Genomic DNA, 16,711 nt, shown 5'->3' with positions numbered 1-16,711 from the left:
CAGTGTTCTCCAATAAACAACTTGTATTCAAATCTGTGTGTCAAGGTCCACTCCAGTAGGAACAACAAAAACTAAGGCAAGAAGATACATTTAGGGACTAGAAAACTCAGATTCTACTTCTCTGGCCAATGAACTGACTTTTATCAAATTCTAAAGAATAAGGATCAGTGACAAGGATAGTACTACGCACACAATCAGTTTAGAAAGATTTTGTTTTAAACAAATCAGATGTCAGTAACTGTTCCCATGAAATCATCTACGTAATAGTTCTAAGTCCACACACACACACTCACACACAAAGACACACACCATAAGGCATAGAGATCATGAAATTTTAGCACACACACCAAGGATAAAGAACATAAAAGCTTACAGAGAGAAAAATAATTTGATTTTCTCTGGCCAAGACCCATAAAGCATTAGATATCATAACTTGAAATATCAAGAAAGTGATTTAAAATTTTCAGTTAAAAATTATTGACTATGACCTATACTTAGCCAAACTACAAAGATAGGGGTTTTATATTCATTTCTCAAGGAAACAGTATTTCCCATTCATTTGTTCTCAGGGAACTCTGGAAGATTAATTAGATTTTCTCCATCAAAAAAAAAAAAATAGGATACAAAGGATCGAGGAAACAAGGAGTCTAACTGGTGAGAGGAAAAGAAAATTCCTGCCACAATGACAGCCATGCAGCAGGCCCACAGAGAAACCAATTCAAACTGGAGAAAGAGGTGCTCTAGGAAAGATGGCTCTTTGGGGAAAAATGAAATAGATCTTCTCATGCATAAGAAATATACATCTTGTGTCTCATATATGCATATAATGTCTCATATTCATATTTTTTAACAGCACCATAGACTGGCAATAGCTATCATACACTCTTCCCACATTCACCGACAGAATTAAAAACCACAATTAAAAATTTACATATACACACACACACACACACACACACAAGAGGGAATATATGTATATCTTTTTAAGATTTTAAATGAATTTTACAAAGACTTTAGGAGTGGGTATCAAGGATTCTTTAAAAGAACAAAACTGATTCAAAGTTTATATATGTAGTATAAAATATACACATGTATAGACATAAAATAAGACTCTAAAATTTTTGTGTGTGTGTCGTCTGTATATGTTGCACAAACTGTCCAATTAAAGAGGACAGGTTCTTAATTTACCTTTGCCATATGTACATATATCAATAAAAAGTTGAACAAATTCAAATTATTTATTCCAGAATTTTAAGGGATCGGAACAATTTACCATTTAAAGGGTATCCCACTGTAGTTTGAAGAAATTTAATCTATTAAACTGAAGGTTAAAGATAGGGCAAGTGGCACCTGTGTGACTCATTCGGTTAAGCATCTGACTTCAGCTCAGGTCGTGATCTCACGGTTCATGAGCCCAGAAGGGTATGGAATTAAGCATTGCTAACCCATATTACTAAGAAGTTACACTGGGCCCAACATTTCTTAAGAGTCTCAGAAGACATAAGAAATACCATAACTTTGACCGAGAGTCCTATTATTCTGCAGTAAATAAAGATATAAGCAGGGAAATTAATTACAAACACCTTATTTGAAATTTTATGAGAGTCACATCAAGATTATGATAAAAAGCCAATAGTAAGAAAATGGTCAAGTAAATTATAGTACATATAAAAAGGCCAGCTTTATTTTTTACTCAGCATTTTATATGCAAAATCTAATTTACAGGTACATGTGGGATTACAGCCTTTGCCCGGCAAAGGAAACAATCAACAAAACTAAAAGACAACTCACTGAATGGGAGAAGGTATTTACAAATAGAAGGGTTATTATCCAAAATACATAAAGAACTTATACAACAACCAAAATCCAAATTATCCAAATAAAAAATGGGCTGAAGACATGAATAGACATTTCTCCACAGACGACATATAACTGGCCAACACCTAAAAAGGTGTTCAACATCCCTCACCATCAGGAAAAGCATAAAAACCATAATGAGATATCACCTCACACCTGTCAGAAAGGCTAAAATCACAAACCCAAGAAACTACAAGCATTGGCAAAGATGCTGAGAAAAAGAAATCCTCATGCACTGTTGCTGGGAATTCAAACTGGTGCAGCCGCTGTGAAAAACAGTATGGAGTTTCCTCAAAAAATTAAACACAGAACTACCATATGATCCAATAATTCCTCTATTGGCTATCTACCCAAAGAATATGGAAACACTAGCTCAAAAAGATACATATAACTCTATGTTTATTGCAGCATGATTTACAATAACCAAATTATGATGGCAGCTCATGGATCCATCAATAGATGAATGGACAAAGATGAGGTAGTTTATACAATGGAATATTAGCCATAAAATGAATGAAATGTTGCCATTGGCAACAACATGGGTGGAGCTAGAGAGTATAATGCTAAGTGAAATGAGTCAGAGAACAAACATACCATACAATTTCATTCATATGTGGCATTTAAGAAACAAAAATGAACAAAGAAAAATAAAAGACAAACCAAAAAACATACTCTTAACTATAGGGAACAGATGGTTACCAGAGGGGAGATGGCTTGGTTGAAACAGGAGAAAGGAATCAAGAGTACACTTACTGTGATAAGCACTGAGTAGAGTATAGAATTGTTGAATAACTATATTGTACATCTAAAACTAATGTAACACTGTATGTCAATTACACTGGAATTAAAATTTTTAAAATGATAATCTACCATACGTGTGATTATGTTTAGTCCATTAAAAAGACTAAAATATAAAACTGTACATTCTTTTGTTCCATACTGACCTAAATACCTGTAATATCTTTTTTTCTAAAACCAAAAAAGCCCATTCTGATTTCTTCTCTGCCAAGCATACTTGATGAACTTTTCCTCTTTTGTGTACGTAATTTACAAATTCGCAAGCTCTTGATTTTCCCGAGTGCTATCAGATTGAAATTTGGCCGCCTGATACTCTACATAGAAGGGCAAAAATGTTGGGCAATGCATTATCAATTTCCTAGGCTTCAGGGATAGATGGACACAAACATGTAAATGCCATGGTGAAATAATCGGTAATTGTCTTGCTAATGCTTTTAGAGAAACAAGTGCAATCATGCTGACAGCCTGTAGTGCTGATAGAGAATTACAGAATCAATCTTCTTGTCTGGGAGACCACTCTTCTGAGTTCCTTTGCACACTCCAGGAACTTACACTCTCAGCAGGAATGCCATTAACAGTCTGGAAATGTTTCAGTTTTTATAATTCTTTCTTGGTACATTCATTCAAGGCTGAATGAAAGCTTTGCTCTTTTCCTCGCTGCTTTTCAAGAACTAATCCCTCTCTCACCTCGCCAGAGATGATGTTTCTCTTTCTGAAAGACAGCTCACAATGTAGCTGTTTGAGGCAAAGCCAGCTCATTGGTTTGGCTTTATGTCATGGAGTATATATGCCTAGCCAAGGTAAACCTACTGAAGATTGTGCACTGTCAGGAATTTTCAATACGTACTCCCTCAGTCTCAAACTGAATTGTTCCCGTTTGTTGTTGTTGTTGTTATTCCTCAGAAATCCAGTATTAATCCTACATACATAGGTAATTTCTTTCTCAAACACTGTTACAGCATGAATCTGTCATCGCACAGAGTCCAGAGGAATTGAGATATATTTTCCAGCTAAATTTACTAAGAACAAAGACCATAATGACAGAAAATGATGGGAATAAAATTTTCTACTTGGCTGAATTTTTAAGCTTTAAGCACCAATACTAAACCCCAAGCAAGCAAATATGAGACCTCAAGCAATAGAGAACCACTATACTTGAGGAAAAATCAAAGTAGCTTACATTTGTAGATAATTTCAATTCCAGTTTTTCAGCTTTTGTGCTCAGTTACCTTGTGAAAACCTTAAATGCTCTAAATTTCTTTTTCCTCTAAATAAGTAAAAATATCTGTATATTCTGTCTCAAAAAAAAATTACAGCCCCCAAAATAAACCCTCCTGGTGCTTAATATGCACATAATGAAAATTTTGTTATTTTTAAGAGTATTGCACAAAACAGGTTATTTAACCTGCCATCTTAAATAGTTGTTAATCGTTAACATTTAATGATCTGAGATCAATGATGTATCACTTTACTGCTTGTGAAATTTTTGATGCTTTCATTAATCTTATGAGTGTTTAGTTTAGCTTTTCTAATTTCTACCTCTGTTCTTGCTATCACTTTCTTGGCTTTTACATTTTACTACTGCCAACCTGCTTCCTGTGACATTTCCTTTCCCCTGTTATGCTATGATTTTTTTCAAGGTGGGGGGTGTAACATGACTACACTGGTTTAATATACAGAAAAGAAAAAGTGGTTTCACGTGACTGCACAAAAACCCTCCATCCTTAAAAAGAAAAAAAGATACACACACTATTATTTTAGAGTCTCAACACTGTTTTTGCCCTACTTTTCCTACCTGTTTTATGGATACCTAATGTCAACACATAGTTCAGATACTATTAAAATTGAGACAAGCACTGCAATTGATAAGAATAAAAACTAACAATACTGAAGGGTCATATTTATAGCCATGGCTCTTTTGAAAAGTTTTATTTCTCTTTTATCATCAATTGCAAGAAAAATCTTTATTTTTGTTTCTGAGATTAACTTGATCATGTAAAATATGAGAAAGTATATTATTACATGGAGGTTTAAGGGTCTTCTTCAGACATTCCTTCAAACTAGGACGAGTGGATCATTTTAATTGTATGTGCTCAAATTAACTAGAAAATAGAGTCAATACTTCTGGTTTCAGAGGTCTTTTTTAAACTACAGATATGATGTGAAAATATTTTATTTATATTTTATTTGCATCACTTATCTCAATCATATTCCACTTATTAAATTTTATCTGTCTTGAGGGGTGCCTGGGTGGCTGCTCAGTCAGATAAGCGTCTGACTCTTGATTTCAGCTCAGGTTACAATCCCACATTTTCTGAGATGGAGCCCTGCATTGGGGTCTGTGCCGACAGTGTGGAGCCTATTTGGGACTCTCTCTCTCCCTCAATTCTGCTCCTCAAAATAAACAAACGTGAAAAACATCTTATTTGTCTTGAATTTTGAGAGAATTGTATATTCACATGCAGTTTTAAGAAATACAGACAGATCCTATATATTCTTCATGCAGTTTCCTCCAATAGTAACATCTTGTATAATAAAATATAACCAGAAAATTGCCATTGATACAATTTACCAGTCTTAGGATTTCACCAGTTTAACATGAATATGTGTGTGTGTGTGTGTGTGTGTGTGTGTGTGTGTGTGAGAGAGAAAGAGAGACAGAGAGAGACAGAGAGACAGAGAGAGTGAGAGACAGAGAGAGAGACAGAGAACTTACTTTGACTTGTCACAATTGGTGTGATACATGATAGTTGCTCATAGTTATTGTTTTAGCAGCTCCTCACTCTTGGTTTGAAAAGCAAATAATTTTGGAGTGCTAAAATATATCTTAACGTTGCTTTGTTAACTAACCTAAAGCCTTGGTGTTGAGTTTATGTGCATTGTTATTCCTCATCAACTGAAAAATCCCCTTACTCAAAGCCAACCACACCAGAGAGTTAGCACAACTCCAGTCATGCCATTCTACCAACTGATTAGGAAAGCCATATTACTATAGAATAGTTAGAAAACAGATTTGGTATAAACCAGTGTCATTGATATTTCTATTAGTAAATTTTGAAAGTAATCATATTTTTTATCAGACTGAATAAAATAACTAGCATACAATTAGCTATTTTGCAAATAATAGAGTATTTTTAGATTTTGTTAGTTGCTATATAGCAGCTGTAATTCAGATTAAAAACATGGAGAATCTACTCAACTAGATGGACACACAGAAATACATGGGATTTACTTGCTAGAAGTTAATGTAGGATATTTTTAACGAGTTGCTTTAAACCAATTCATGTTTGTAATTATTAACCCACTCTATAAATTATAACTCGCTGTATTTACTTTTTACTGGGGAATTATATATTTTGATATAATAAAACCACCTAGAAGGTATGCAATAAATTCTTATATTGAATTCTTCTAAAAATATAAAGTTAAAAAATAAGACAGTCCACAACTCATTTTTCAAAGATCAACACAAACATGATACCAAACTCTGACAAGGACATTTTGAAAACTACAGGTCAATGTTATTCATGAGTATTGATGAAAATCCTAAATGAAATCAGCAAACCAAACCAGTACTATATAAACCAGGCCACACTACATTAATTCTAATGAGAAAACAAAAACAGACTTGGCCATCCTGGACCTGGCCCAGTACTGTCATCTAGGATTTGACAACAGATATCCTGGGTGGCTCAGTCCGTTGAGCACCCAACTTCAGCTACGGTTATGATCTTGTGGTTTGTAGGTTCGAGTCCCACATTGGGCTCTGTCCTGAGAGCTCAGAGCCCGGAGCCTGCTTCACATTCTGTGTCTCCCTCTTTCTCTGCCCCTCCCCCACTTGCACTCTGTCTCTCTCAAAAATAAACAAACATTAAAAAAATCTGAAAATAGGGGCGCCTGGGTGGCTCAGTCGGTTAAGCCTCCGACTTCAGCTCAGGTCACGATCTCACGGTCTGTGAGTTTGAGCCCCGCATCGGGCTCTGGGCTGATGGCTCAGAGCCTGGAGCCTGTTTCCGATTCTGTGTCTCCCTCTCTCTCTGCCCCTCCCCCGTTCATGCTCTGTCTCTGTCTCAAAAATAAATAAACGTTAAAAAAAAAATTTAAAAAAAAATCTGAAAATAAATCCTTTCATATCAAATCAACATCAGACAAGGCCACTCTGCAAAATAAATAAATAAATGAATAAATAAATATCTCTCCATTCTCATACCTAGCACATATTAATCTCTAATTTCATCAAGTTGCATATATTAAACACACACACACAGCTTTTTTATGTCAATTATCCTTCAATAAAGTAGTTTTAAAACAACATTGCTCATAGAACAGAAGAGCCAAAATTTGCCTGAGATTGGTTAATGTGCATTATTGCCATTCCGTTACAACGACAGAAACAAAACAAGGCTAAAATTTTCACTTTATAGATAGAATATATTAAAATACCCAATCACAAAATTGCCTCCTGTGCTGAAAGCATTCAACAAAAAGCAAATTCTGGCTTTCTTGAATACTACTAAAAATCACCTAACTCTTCCAAACGCTATACATTCTAACAGCCCCTTAGTAAGACATTCTGGAGTTTTCCACAGAGTGTTTTCTCCCTTGCTGTAAGAATCAACAAACCCAAACTGTTAAAATATAGTTTCGTGGTGGTTTTTGGCTTGAGGCCATTGACATCAGAAAGGCAAAAATGACTTCACACACTGCAATTTAACACATACAATTAAGAAAAACTATATGATAATCTGAAAACATGAAGAAATTGATTAAATTTAACAACCATTCATGAGCTTTATTTTTTTAAGTTTTTTAACATTTATTTATTTTATTTATTTATTTTTTTTTCAACGTTTATTTATTTTTGGGACAGAGAGAGACAGAGCATGAACGGGGGAGGGGCAGAGAGAGAGGGAGACACAGAATCGGAAACAGGCTCCAGGCTCCGAGCCATCAGCCCAGAGCCCGATGCAGGGCTCGAACTCACAGACCGCGAGATCGTGACCTGGCTGAAGTCGGACGCTTAACCGACTGCGCCACCCAGGTGCCCCAACATTTATTTATTTTTGAAAGAGAGACAGAGCATGAGCCAGGGAGGGGCAGAAAGAGAGGGGGTACACAGATTCTGAAACAGGCTCCAGGCTCTGAGCTGTCAGCTCATGACCTGAGCAGAAGTCGGATGCTTAACCAACTGAGCCACCCAGGCACCCCTATTCATGAGCTTTTTAAAGTATTATTAAGTTTGATATAGTTTTATTAGATATACTATTGGAAGGAAAGCCAAACTACCTAATTTAATAAAGTTCACATACAAAAAAACAATTTTAAACATATAGTAAACATACAGAATAATGAAATGCTAGAAGCTTCTTCTCTGAGATGAAGATTCAAATAAGGGATGCCCACAATGACTGATTTTAGTACATCTAGGACTGAAGGCCCTGTGCAATCAGATAAGAAAGAAATAAATTCTTTAAAAAATTAAGCAAATACTGTGACATAACACATAATAAAAGTGCTGTAGATAAAAATCAACTATTTTATACATATGTAACAAACACCATTTTTGAAAAGATATCACTTAATATAGCATAGAAGTACCCATTAATGTTAATGAAAGATGTACAAGATTTCTATGAATTATGAGATGGTATTGTAGGGGCAGCCGGGTGACTCAGTCAGTTAAGTGTCTAACTTCAGCTCAGGTCCATCATCTCATGCTTCATGAGTGTGAGCCCCATGTTGGGCTCTGTGCTGACAGGGAGCCTTCTTCAGATTCTAATGTCTCACTCTCTCTCTCTCTCTGCCCTCCTTCGCTTCTGCTCTCTCTCTCAAAAATAAAGACAGTAAAAAAAAAAAAAATACAAGAGAATCATAAGAAAGTAAAGAACACTAAGAAAGAATGATATACCTTGATATTGGATTGGCTCTGTTTAATGTCAATTCTCTCCAAATATAGATTGATTTGTACATTTGATGTTATAGATTGACATTTCTGGAGAACATAATCCAGTTCTATGATTTGTAAGGAAATGCAAACCACCAAGAATAGCTAAGACATTTTTGGAGAAAATTTTTAAATGAACATACTAGCAACTTTATTAAAAGTATAAAATCAAGATAGTATACTATTGGTCCAAGGATAGGCAAAGAGATACATGGCAGAGTGGCAAGAACCTCACCAGTTCCTGTTTAAGCATTTGAATTATGAAGAATTTAGCACTACAAACAAGTGGGAGTAAGAATGATATTTTCAACACCAGTAGGGGGACAATTTTATATCCCATAGAGGAAGACTATTAATATCTATTTCACACCACAAACAAGTATCGGTTCCAGGCCTAGTATTGATAAAATCCTAAGAAGAAAAACAACAAATTGTCCATGAAAGAACATAGAAAAACATCATCAACTTGAGTTGGGTAAATATATTTGGGGATACAAAATAAGGTTCCATAAATGAAAGATAAATTGTACTCTATAAACTTTTATTCATCAACTGACACCAGTAAAGAGTGAAAAAAAAGTTGCTAAGTAGAAGCTGACAATGCATTAAACAACATATTCACATCTCAACTAGATAACTATAAACCAGTAGCATAAAGATAGGAAACACTAAAGAAAACAGATTTGAAGAAGCACTTCACAAAAGATATCCATATAGCCAAAAAAAATGAAGAAAAGATTAATATATTCTGAGAAAATGAAAATTAAAACCACAGTAAGATACCACAACACATTATACAAATATTTAGTCCAGAATATCTGCAGTTAATACGGCTTTAAAAAATCACAAAAGACTACAAATAGCCAAAGCATTCCTTCCTGAAAAAGAAAACAAAATTGGAGACAACACATTCTGGATTCCAAGCTATAGTCATCAAGACAGTATGCTACCGGCACAAAAACAGACACATATATCAATGAAACAGAAAAGAAAACTGAGAAATGGACCCACAACTATATTGTCAAGTAACCTTCAACAGAGCAGGAAAGAAGAGCCAACAGAAAAAAAACTCTTCAACAAATGGTGTTGGGAAAACTGGATGGCGACATGCAGACTAATGAAACTGGGTCACTTTCTTACACCATACACAAAAATACATTCTAAATGGAGGAAGACCTAAATGTGAGACAGGAAACCATCAACATCCTAAAGGAGAACATAAGCAGCAACCTCTTTGACCTTGGCCAAAGCATGTTCTTACAAGACATGTCCTTAAAGGCAAAGGAAACAAAAGCAAACATGAACTATTGGGACTTCAAGATAAAAATTTCTGCAGAGTGAAGGAAACAATCAACATAACTAAAAGACAGCCTATGCAATGGGAGAAGATATTTGCAAATGACATATTTGACTAGTATCCAGAATCTATAAAGAACTTATCAAACTCAACACACAAAAAATAATCCAGTAAATAAATCATCAGAAGACATGAACAAACATTTCTCCAAAGAGGACATACAAAAGGCTAACACATGAAAAAATGTTCAACATCACTTATCATCGGGGAAATACAAATAAAAACCACAATGAGATAACACCTCAGATCTATTAAAATGGCTAAAATGAACAACGTAAGAAACAAAAGGTGTTGGTGAGGATGCAGAGAAAGGGAACCCTCTTGCACTGTTGGTGGGAATACTAATTGGTGCAGCCATTCTGTAGAACAGTATGGAGGTTCTTCAAAAATCAAACAAACAAAAAATAGAACTATCCTAAGATCCAGCAGTTGCACTACTATTTATTCAAATGATACAAAAATACAGACTCAAAGGGGTACATGCACCCCAATGTTGATAGCAGCATTGTCAACAATAACCAAACTATGGATATAGCTCAAATGTCCATCAACTGATGAGTGGATAAAGATGTGGTATATACAATGGAGTATCACCCAGCCATCAAAAAGAATGAAATCTAGCCATTTGCAATGATGTGGATAGAGCTAGAATGTATTATGCTAAGCAAATTAAATCAATCAGAGAAAGACAAATTCCATATGATTTCACTCATGTATAGAATTTAAAAAAAAAAGATGAACATATGGTAAGGGATGGGTAGATAAGAGAGGGAAACAGACTACAAGAGACTCTTAATGATAGAGAACAAACTGAGGGCTGATGAAGTGAGGGGGTGGGAGATGGGCTAGATAGGTGATGGGTACCAAGGAGGTCACTTGTGATGAGTACTGGCTGTTGTATGTAAATTATGAATCACTGAATTCTACTTCTGAAACCAACATTGCACTGTATGTTAACTAAAATTTAAATTAAAAAATAAAAGATTGCTGAGTGTATCAAGTGTTAGTGAAGATATCCATCAACAGAAATTCTCATATACTCGAGGCAGTTGGGAATATAACTTGATACAACTATTTTCAGAAATGGTTTGCGGTTAATTCTAAAATTAAATCTATGTGCAACATAGAGAAATTTGTTGCATTTATATACACCAATAATGAAGCATCAGAGAGAGAAATAAAGAAAATTGATGCGATTTACAATTGCACCAAAATCCATAAAATACCTAGGAATAAACCTAACCAAAGAGGTAAAAGATCTGTACTCTGAAAAACTTAGAACACTTATGAAAGAAATTAAAGACACAAAGAAATGGAAAGACAATCCATGCCCATGGATTGGAAGAACAAATATTGTTAAAATGTCTATACTACCAAATCTTCGCTGCAATCCCTGTCAAAATAACACCAGCATTTTTCACAGAGCTAGAACAAACAATTCTAAAATTTGTATGGAACCAGAAAAAACCCTGAATTGACAAAGTAACGTTGAAAAAGAAAAAGCAAAGTGGGAGGCATCACAATTCTGGACTTCAAGCTGTACTACAAAGCTGTAATCATCAAGACAGTATGGTACTGGCACAAAAACAGACACATGGGACAATAAAAACAGAGGACCCAGAAATAGACTCACAACTATATCGTCAACTAATCTTCAACAAAGTAGGAAAAAAATAGCCAATGGGAAAAGACAGGCTCTTCAACAAATGATGATGGGAAAACTGGGCAGCAACATGCAGAAGAATGAAACTGGACCAGTTCCTCATGTCATACACAAAACTACATTCAAAATGTATGAAATACCTAAATGTGAGACAGGAAACCATGAAAATCCTAGAGGAGAACACAAGAAGCAACCTCTTTAACCTTGGCAAAAGCAACTTCTTACTAGGCATATCTCTGGAGGCAAGGAAACATGAACTTGGGACTTCATCAAGATAAAAAGTTTCTGCACAGTGAAGGAAACAATCAACAGAACTGAAAGGCAGCCTATGCAATTGGAGAACATGTTTGCAAAAGACATATTGGATAAAGGGCTAATATCCAAAATCTCTAAATAATTATGAAACTCAATACACAAAAAATAAATAAATCAGTTAAGAAATGAAAAGACATAAACAGACATTTCTCCAAAGAAGACATTCAAATGGCTAACAGACACATGAAAAAATGCTTAGCATCACTCATTATCAGGGAAATACAAATCAAAACCATAATGAGATATCACCTTACACCTGTGAGAATGGCTAAAATTAACAACCCAAGAAACAACAGATGTTGGTGAGGGTGTAGAGAAAGGGGAACTCTCTTACACTCTTAGTGAGAATGCAACTTCATGTGGCCACTCTGGGAAACAGTATGGAGCTTCCTAGAGAGTTAAAAATGAAACCACTTTTTTCACTACTAAGTAATTATTGCTCTACTAAGTATTTATCCGAATAATACAAAGATGTTGATTTGAAGGGACACATGCACCCCACTATTTATAGCAGCAGTATGAACAACAGCCCAGATATGCAAAGAGCCCAAAATGTCCCTCAACTGATGAATGGAGAAACAAGAATTGCCATGTATGTATGTACACATGTATGTACACACACACACACACACACACACACACACACACACACTGGAATATTACTTAGCCATCAAAAAGAATGAAATCTTACCATTACAATGAAAAAAAATGAGGGATGGAACTAGAGCGTATTTGCTAAGCAAAATAAAGTCAGAGAAAGATAAATACCATGTGATTTCACTCATATGCAGAATTTAAGAAACAAAACAGATAAACATAGGGAAAGGGAAGGAAAAATAAAATGAGAAAAAAAAACAGAGAGGGAGGCAAACCATAAGAGACTCTTAAATACAGAGAACAAATTGAGGGTTCCTGGAGGGGAGGAGGGTGGGGGAATGGGCTAAATGGGTGATGAGCATTAAGGAGGGCACTTGTGGTGAGCACTGGGTGTTATATGTAAGTGAGGAATCACTAAATTCTAATCCTGAAACCAATACTACACTGTATGTTAACTAATTAGAATTTAAATTAAATCTTGGAATGAAAAACAAAAGCCATTCCTGGGAAAAAAAAAATAAATAATGCACATCAGTATGCCTTATAGGAGTAATAAAAATAAATAAAATTGAATCTGTATATAACCTATGACACAGAAATTCCATGCCTACATGTATTTCCAACAAAAATGCAAACACATGTGACCAAAAAACATGTACAAGTTCATTAAAGAATTTTCCATAATCACACCAAACTGGCAACACCCTGAATGCCCAATCAACCCAGTAAGTTGTCATCAACTTATATGATGGAAAATTCGCCAGCAATGAGAATGAATCAATTAAAGCTACATACAGGAAACATGTACCATACTCCCAAATGTAGTATTTGTTGAAAGGATCTAGTCACAAAAACACTGTATCATTCAAATAAACTTCAACAATTGCAACTAAACTATAAACTTAGGAGAAAGACGGAAGAAAGTAGCCCCTGCACAGAGAAGGAATAAGTATGCTTCACAAAAAGAGTGATGATTTAAGACTTAACAATGAACACCTCGCTGGTGTGTTGAAGGACTGCTCTGAGAATGCTGCTGGCAAATAATAAACAGTTTTGTCCTTGAGCAGTAACGAAGTTAAGATCTTCCCTGTTAATGTTGAACTCTGAAGACTATCTTTCCATTCTACTTCTTCAGACTGAGCAGCGGAGTTCAGTTTAGTGAAGAAGAGTGCAAATTAAACTCAAAGCCTGTTGTAATTGAATAAGCTAATGAGAAATGTGATATTCCCTGTTAACCTTCTGTTACTTCTTGGGGAAAAGACACTTATCATGGCATGCAGGTGTCTTTGCTATTTCTCTCTGCTTATAAGTGGTTCCTGATTCCATGTATATTACTTGAGAATAAGTTTGTAGATAGCCTTGAATACTATATTTATTTCCAAAGAATGTATTTATAATAAAATCATTGCAGAGGATAAAAACTGTGGGAGATGCAAAGGTAGATGCATATCTTTTGACAGCACTTTCAGCCTCATGATTACCATTTATATGAATGTAAAAACTTCAGTCCTGCCGAATGTGTGCTAGTAAAGCAGACAAGGTAGCTTTTTCCCATGCCCCTTGTCTTTTTTGCCTCTCCCTTTTAAAAATTCTCCAGGAAAGTCTGTATTTTTGACAAAGTCTCTAAACAAAATTATTGCAAAACAAAAACAAACAAGCAAAAAGCTGATTTTGGAAATGAGTGCTTTTTATTCACAAAAGAAAAATAATAGAGGAACAATCCGAAGTTAATCAGCTGGAGACACAGGAATTAAGGTGGGAATCTAGGGGACAAGGAAAGAGATTTACGTGTTTGCTACCTTTTTAGGACCAAATGAGGGTTAGCTGGATAATCTGATCTGATTTAATAGAATTTAAATGCAATTAATAAAGTTGGTATCAAAATAGTTGAACTTCTGGAGCACCTGGGCGGCCCAGTTAGTTAAGCATTTGACTCTTGGTTTCAGCTCAAGTCATGATCTGTTTGTGAGAACAAGTCCCGTGATGGCCTCCACCCTGACAGCACTGAGCCTACTTGGAATTCTCTCTCTCTCCCTCTCTCTCTGCCCCTCCCCTGCTCACAGTCTCTCTCAAAATAAATAAACCTAAAAAATAGTTAAACTTCTCAGTATTATCTTCTTATCTAGATATCTACAATAAGGATTATTTCTCTTGTTTTGAACTAATGGAATGGAATTTCATATGCATGGGGCATGCTTTTTCAAATTTATAGTATGTTACTAACATTCTTACCAAATTATTACAATTAATCTGTATACATTAGTATACCATCACTGTTTGTTTCATTTTATCTAGTGATTATAGTTTATCTTTTTCACCTGGTAGGATATCAGTCTAATCATGAATATAAATTTTAACTTGACTTTTTTTAATGTAGAACAATTACATTACCATGTACAAAGGTATAACGTTTATTTATTTATTTTTTTTCAACGTTTATTTATTTTTGGGACAGAGAGAGACAGAGCATGAACGGGGGAGGGGCAGAGAGAGAGGGAGACACAGAATCGGAAACAGGCTCCAGGCTCTGAGCCATCAGCCCAGAGCCCGACGCGGGGCTCGAACTCACGGACCGCGAGATCGTGACCTGGCTGAAGTCGGACGCTTAACCGACTGCGCCACCCAGGCGCCCCTAACGTTTATTTTACAACCTCCAGAAAAAGCAGGTCACTTTTCTAAATTGTCAGTTACAAAAATAGCACTCAGAGAAATAAAGCAAAATGGTAGATTTGAAATGTTTTTCACTTCTCTAGGTTGAAAATTACATATGCTTTTAAATCAGGAAGACAAAACTGTATTTGTCTTTGTCAATTGTAACTTAAAAAGGTGGCATTTTATTCTTTCTTTAATGTAATAAAGGTGTATTTATAGAGAGATAATGAATATTTTACTGAATCAGCATGTATTCATGTTAATTCTGGCTACTAGTAAGTAAAGACGGAAGATATCTATTTCCTCACTTCACCAGTAACTTCCTAAATAGCTTTTCAGTATAGAATACTATACAACATAATTGTGCCATAAATAGGGTATACCCTGGAATAAAGAGTTTGATAAAGCAATGGAATCACATTTATTATTCTTAAACAGAATTCTTAATGAATACTATGTGATTGAATAGTATTAAACCCACAGTATGTAATTGCTAATCATTTTAACCTGCAAAAGCAAACATTTTGAGTAAGGACTGTTTAAAAAATGTTTATTTATTTTGAGAGAGAGAGAGAGAGAGAGAGAGAAATTGTGATAATCCTTTCATATTTATCACCATATAGTAACTGTGTGTGGTGATAATACTTAAATTTATTCTCTTAAATTTTATACAAGACAGTATTTTAAATTATAATCACCTTACTGTATATTAGAATGACAGAACTTATTCATCTTATAACTGAAGGCTTATGTCCTTTGACTTGCATATCCTCATTTCCCCATTCCTCAGTCTAGGTAACAACTATTCTACTCTGTTTCTCTGAGTTAAGCCTTTCTCTTTTCTTGAGATTCCATACAGAAATGAGATCACACAGTATTTGTCCTCCTCAAGTAGGCTTATTTCACGTAATGCAATGCCTTCTAGGTTATTACCCCTTACCCCCTTATATCCCTAGCAGTATTTTCACTTTAAACGTTTTATTAAAATATTCATCTGGTTTCAAATCTTTGTCTCCTGGACACAAGAGGATGACCGAAAATGTTGTTTATTGTTCCATAGTTCATGCTGCATTTTGCTGCCATCTCTTTGAGAATACTTTTTTATTCTCGTCATTAACCCTATTACCATGCTAGTTGAGACCTTAGTTGCTCAGGGGCATTAAAATTTCCTATTACACATAAAATTGCAGAAATGCTTTAAGATTCACGATGTATCCCCAGGATGAAAAGAGACATTTTAAAAATTGTTTGTTTTACATTATTTCAGTATTTTTCCTTCCTTTCAAGCAGTATGCTAGTGAGCAATCTTGGCTAGTAGGTAATCAGTCATTAGCATATATTTTCACTTTTATTTAGGAAAGTTGAAGCTTTTAGTAGATATGCATCCAAAAACACCTTGGTTAAAACTACTAACCAAAAGAAACACTTCTGTTCACTAGAAAAAATGTGTGCATACTATTTATTCTTGGTGAAAAGAAAATCAAAGATAAACCTGATATAGAAGGTATTTTAGGTTTTCTTTAGTACA

The sequence above is a fragment of the Leopardus geoffroyi genome, chromosome B3 (genome assembly GCF_018350155.1).
Source record: "Leopardus geoffroyi isolate Oge1 chromosome B3, O.geoffroyi_Oge1_pat1.0, whole genome shotgun sequence".
NCBI lineage: Eukaryota > Metazoa > Chordata > Mammalia > Carnivora > Felidae > Leopardus > Leopardus geoffroyi.
Note: the sequence above shows the minus strand (reverse complement) of the source record.